This window comes from Orcinus orca, chromosome 20, assembly GCF_937001465.1.
Source record: "Orcinus orca chromosome 20, mOrcOrc1.1, whole genome shotgun sequence".
In the NCBI taxonomy this organism is placed as follows: Eukaryota; Metazoa; Chordata; class Mammalia; order Artiodactyla; family Delphinidae; genus Orcinus; species Orcinus orca.
Genome location: NC_064578.1, coordinates 3,401,281 through 3,407,472, shown reverse-complemented (window position 1 = coordinate 3,407,472; position 6,192 = coordinate 3,401,281).

Here is a 6,192-nt window from a genome sequence, read left to right as displayed (position 1 = left end):
AGTTGTCTGTTGTTTATCTGCATTGGAAGCTGTCATTGCAGGCCTGGAGATTTCCTTCATTGTGTCATTTACGAAGACAAATACTTTCAAAGAAAATAAAAGATCCTTCGGGATGCTGTGTGAGAGCACGTGACCACTCTGAACTTCAGTCTCTTCATCTGCAAGCCAGGTAGGAAGAGGAGTACCCAGGGGGGTTGCGGGGGAGGGGAAGCTGTAGGCCACCTGGCCCCTCCTAAAATAGAAGCTCCCTCAGTCTGCAGAGAGTGTGTGCCAGCTTGTCTGGGTTTTGACTGATGGGGGAATGTTTTCCTGACCGGCAAATATCTGCGTTTCAAATTGGGTGAGGCTTCCCTCGCTGATTTTCGCAAAACTTTTTGTAAAAGAGCAAAGGAAAAAAGCTGGCTGGAAAGCCGAGGTTCAGAGAGGCCTCAGCAGAATGGGCAGGAGAGCCAGCAGAGCCCGGTACCTTGGTGTCCTTGTGGGTAAGGTGGGGACAGTGCCGCTGCTTACCTTGCAGGGCTGTTGGGAGAACGAGACAAGGGGGGTGCAGCTTTACACACTGCAAAATGGTGGCGTCCTGGAATCGCAAACTTGAGCAGAGACACCAAGGTCCTTAGGGGGCTTATTAAAGCAGCACAAATCACAATAGCCAGCAGGTGGAAATACCAAATGTCCATCAGCTGAGGGTTGGATAAACAACATGGGGTCCATGCTTATTACGGAATATTATTCGGCCACAGACAGGAACGAAGCACTGGTTCATGCTACAATGTGGAGGACCCTTGAAAACATTGTACTGCATGAAAGAGGCCAGACGCAAAAACCAGAGGCCAGACGCAAAAACCATATATGATCCATTTACATGAACTGTGCAGAAGAGGTAAACCCATAGAGACGGGAACTAGATTAGTGGTTACCAGGGTTGAGGGAGAGGGGGACGGAGTTTCTTTCGAGGTGGATGGAAATGTTCTGGAATTAGACCGTGGTGGTGTTTGTTCAACTCTAAACATACTAAAAACTACTGACTGAACTGTAAACTTTGAAAGGGTGAATTGTACAATATGTGAATTATTCCTCAAGAAAACTGTGATTTAAATGCCCCTCCCTAAGCTCCAGACCCAGGCTTTCTGACTCAGTAATCACACACTTTACACGCTCCCCAGGAAGTTCTTATAATTGCAAAACTGGGGAGGGAAGTGATTTGTCCCAATCCGGTCCGCCTCTGAGCTGCTCCCAGGATCCAGAGAGGACTCCCGATCGCCCATCCTCAGGCCTGGCCTCTGAAAGTCGGGGAAGGAGAGAGGGGAACAGGCAAGAGGAAAAGTCAAGCGGGGGGGGGCTGGGGCGCTACTTTAGACGGGGTAGCCGGGGCCCTCGCGCCATTATCTCCTGTTGTGAACAGTGCCTCCCCAGGAAGCTAGATGACCCCTGTGGTAAGGAATGAAGAGGTGGGGACAAAATAAATCGGGATGGAGGGGCACATCTCCTGGGCAGAACTCCAGATGGTGTGATAAAGCTCATCGCTCCTGAAGTGCGGGCCGCCCATGGCCACTTCCTCCTAAAGAGAACAGGATGGAAACAGGGAAAAACAGAGAAACCTGACCAACAAGCCCTCAGCCAAGTGATCAAGATCAACATGAGGGCTTCCCTGGTGGCGCAGTGGTTGAGGGTCCACCTGCCGAGGCAGGGGACACGGGTTCGTGCCCCGGTCCGGGAGGATCCCACGTGCCGCGGAGCGGCTGGGCCCGTGAGCCGTGGCCGCTGAGCCTGCGCGTCCGGAGCCTGTGCTCCGCGACGGGGGAGGCCGCAACAGTGAGAGGCCCGCGTACCGCAAAAAAAAAAAAAAAAAAAACAAACATAAAATTAAAAAGTCTCCCCTCCATGTTACCCCGGGGCACCTAACCGAGTGTCCCCCTCAGGGTCGTCAGCACTACAATACCTTTTGGTCACATTTGAATTTAGGCCACAGAACAGCGCTCCCCAAATGAGTCAGCAACCCGGCCTTCTGATTTTAAAGCAGTGGATCTTTCTGAAATGCTGGAAATGTCCCGTAGCTGTCTGATCCAGGACAGTAGCCACTAGCCCCACGTGGAAACTGGGCACTTTCGGGGGACTGGCGTCCTCTGAAGGGGCGGGGCCCCAGACACGGGGCCGGTCGCCCACCAATGCACCTCGATGATCGTGGGGTTGAGCACGTTGGGAAGGGCCCGTGGTCCCCCTGCACAGAGCATCTGCGTTCAGTCCCAGGTCAGGCTACCTCAGAGGTCTGAACCTCTGCCACGGGGGAGCGATACGCTTACAGCGAGGAGACAGTGGTCCAGGAAAACAAAGAATTAATTACAGCTAAGAATCGAGGAGGTGGGCGAGACCTTCCAGGGACTCTCGGCCCTGCCTGTGCAGGAGAATCTGCCGGATCCCCGGCCACACCTGGACCGAGGGAATCGGAACCTCCGGGTGGGGCTCAGGCCTCGGCCGTGGCTGGGAGGCCAGCCACTCTCCTGTGGTCTCCAGGGGACTTTAGGAGAAGCAGTGACTTGCCACTGGTGGTACCTCCCATCTAAAGAGGGGGCTAGAATTACAGTCACAGCAGCAAAAGGGAAATGCGGAATGGAAAACACCTCCTCCGGAAAGTCTCCCTTCCTGGCCCCAGCTGAAAGGGGCAATGCGGTGGTACCTACCGAGCAGGGCCCTGATCATAGCACAAGGCTGCTTCCCTACCTGGGCTCCCACCAGAGAGTACGGCTCCTCCTGGGACGTGGACACCGCCTGCCCCTCTGAGGTCTCCGAGGCAAGGCGACAGCATGAGCCCCGCAGGCCTGACGTCACCTGAAGTTTCTGGCCCTTGGCGGCTCCCACTGGTGGGGGCCCAGCTACTTCAACGGGTACCCGTTCCATCCTTCATCTCCTAGAGCCCTTGAGCCCTTGAGAGGTGGGCCGGGACTGACACAGGTGAATCCTCAGCTGCGTCTGATGCAGCCGTGTAGACAGCGGGGGCTCCTGCACGCAGCGGCAGTGTTGTTTCTTCTCACGACAGCCCTCACGGTGTTCTCTCTGTTGAGTGCGGTGACAAGTGGAGCAGGAAAGACAGGCGGCGGCCAGTTCTCCAGGGCTGCTGTGTAAGCTGCTACCGGGACCTGGACCAGATCCCGCGCCCAGTGGCAGGCTGTGTGAGGGATGCAGGTCGGGGAGTGACATGCGCCGATTCGCAGTTTAGAAAGAGAACTCTGGGGGATGGAGTGGGGGTGGGACTCGGTCTGGCAGCAGGAGACTCACCTGGAGGCTGGGAGCAGACGTCTAGCAGAGCTGTGGCACCTAGGGCACAGCCACGGGGATCTAGAGGAGGAACGGTCTGAAACCAGAGCCCATGGACTGTCTGCCAGTGTCCAGAAAAGCCAGGTCCGGGGGCGCCTCCGGACCCCACCCAGGTGACCACAGCTACCTGTGGCTCCATACAGCCTGGCAGTGCCCCCGCTGCCAGCCCCACCCCTGGGCCCACGAGTCCCTCCCTGCCGCTCCCCGACCACCAGTGTCTGGCAAGGGAGCCATCCCGCCAGTCGCACGGTGCACATCACGGCTGAGCCAGGGGCTCTCAAATGCCTCCGACATGGTGCGAATACACTCTTGTGTCTTTTTGCCATCTGCCGCTGTCATTAAAAACTTACATTTCCATCTGTTTTCACACTTTTCTCGCCTCCCAGCTTCCCTTCCCGGAGGCATGTAGCACGAATCCCACGCCGAGGACCTGAACGTTCCCTCGCCTCTTGGAATCTGGGAGCTTCTCCGCGACGCACAGGGGTTAGGGGTAACGGCCTTTGTGGGTGACCAGAGCTGTTAATTCCTCTTAGGTCGCTACTGACAGTGACCTCTGCCCCTCCCCCCACTGCTCCACACACACTTTGCGGGGAGCCACTTAACAAAACTTTTTTGTTGGTCGTTTTCATCTGTATGTGTGGCTTTGGCATTAAAAATACATGAAAAATAAACTGCAGGGCTTCCCTGGTGGCGCAGTGGTTGAGAGTCCGCCTGCCGATGCAGGGGACACGGGTTCGTGCCCCGGTCCGGGAAGATCCCACATGCCGCGGAGCGGCTGGGCCCGTGAGCCATGGCCGCTGAGCCTGCGCGTCCGGAGCCTGTGCTCCGCAACGGGAGAGGCCACGGCAGTGACAGGCCCGCGTACCGCAAATAAAAAAAAAAAATATATATATATATATATATATATATATATATATATATATATAAACTGCAGACATTAGTAACCATTCCCCCAGAATGTATTTCAGGAAGAACAGACTAGAGAAATAAGGATCAGAGAGCCATGTTTTGAGTTCAAAACAAGTTGTCATTCTAGACCAGCCCCGAAGAGACACCCACCCCCAGCTATATGGCATCCCTGACCTTTCATGAAGGGTCAAGTCCACGTAGAACCCAACAACCCCACAAGGTCGTGACCACAAACTACTCCTGGTAGACCTCCTCAAATACAGCTTTGCAAGTGTCAGCATAGTCACTAACATTCTAGAGGGCTTTTTAGACCCTGTGCCAGGCGTTATTCTAGGTTCTGTACGCATGGTCATCCGCTGCAGCTTCCCAACAACCTAGTTACTACCCTCATGTGAAGACTGGGGAAAACTGAAGCTCAGAGAGGCAAAGTAACTTGCTCCAGGTCACCCAGCTGAGACATGGAGCCCGGGGATGGAGCCCAGGAAGCAGGGGCCAATTCAGGGTAAGGAGAAGGTTTCTGCTGCTGGGCCCCTGGGGCTCAGACCCTTCGGAACCTGGGGCAGCTAGGAAGCCTGGTGCCTCACAGTGTGTCCCCGGGCCAGCAGCACTGCCGCCCTGCGAGTTGCACAGCAGCAGGCCCTACCTCAGACCACCCTGCGACGGGATCTGGATTTGAACCAGCTCCCCACCGCGAAGCACTGGTTGCCTCACGGCCCCCACAAGGGACAAGGAAGGTGGGGAATCTACCCGCTAACTCCCATCCACAGTGGGTGAGGGTTACTGCCAGGCGGCCCTGAGAGCCTGCACCCCAACTGCTCCTGCACTGAAGGAAGCCCTTGGAAAGAAAGGTGCGGGTGCGGCAGCAGAATCCTGCTGACACATAAAGGGGGGGGCACTGCCCCTGCAGATGTGGTCCCAGGTACCCTGCTCTTACCACCCACCCCACATTCACACCCTCAATCTCCCAGACTCCTCACATCCCCGTGGAATTGTGCCCATTCCCCACATGAGCAAATGGAGGCCCAGGGAGGTTGGTGACCTGTGTGACTGTGACTCCCATTTACTGACTGTCTGCTCTGTGCCAGGGACCACGTGGGGTTTTACGTAGATCATTTTCCTTAATCCACAGGTGCACCCCACATGGGAGGTCCTGTTACCCTCACTTTTACAGGTGAAGCAAAGGTTCAGAGAGGTTGAACGGCTTCCCAAGGCCACACAGCACCATGCGGCTCCGGCTGACACCCTTGCACCCCTAATCTTTCTCACGGCTCCTAAGAGGGATGCTGGGGCTGCAGTGCGGTCCCATGCCCCCTGATGTCACGCCCTAGAGCCTGCACGGAGCAGGCCCCCTACACCTCACCCCTCCCTCACGGGGAGACACAGCTTGCTTGAAGGCAGAGCCTCAGGGGCAGTGAGTAGCGTCACGGAGTTTCCTGCAGCCTGGGGTGCAGATGTCACCAGTAAGGGTCCCCCTCACTCAGCCGGCACCGTTCTGGGGTGCGTAACCCGGGCTGGCTTCACCAGGGCCTCCAGATTCAAGAGGCCCAGAGCCCAGGACTGGTGTGGGTGCCTTGGACCTCAATACCTTTCTTTCTCCAGGAGACCAAGGGGACTCGCCTGGGCCCTGCACGAAAGTCAAGCCAGCACCCCAGGGCTGCACAGCCTCTGGCCGCCCCTCCACCTCGCCTCCAGCTCACAGCCCTCTTCCCATTGCCAGCACCCCAGGGCTGCACAGCCTCTGGCCGGCCCCTCCACCTCGCCTCCAGCTCACAGCCCTCTTCCCATTGCCATGGGCACTAAACGCCTGGGATGAAGTGGCGATGAGCCAGGGCAGGCTGCTGAGTGAGCTGGAGGCCTCTGAGCGGTGCCCAGGAGGTGTGTGGGCTCCTCCAGCTGTGGACGGAGCCAGCCCTCAGGGCGAGCACCCAGCCCCGAGACCCAGCATCCCCTGGGTTCCAGAGGGAAAAGGAC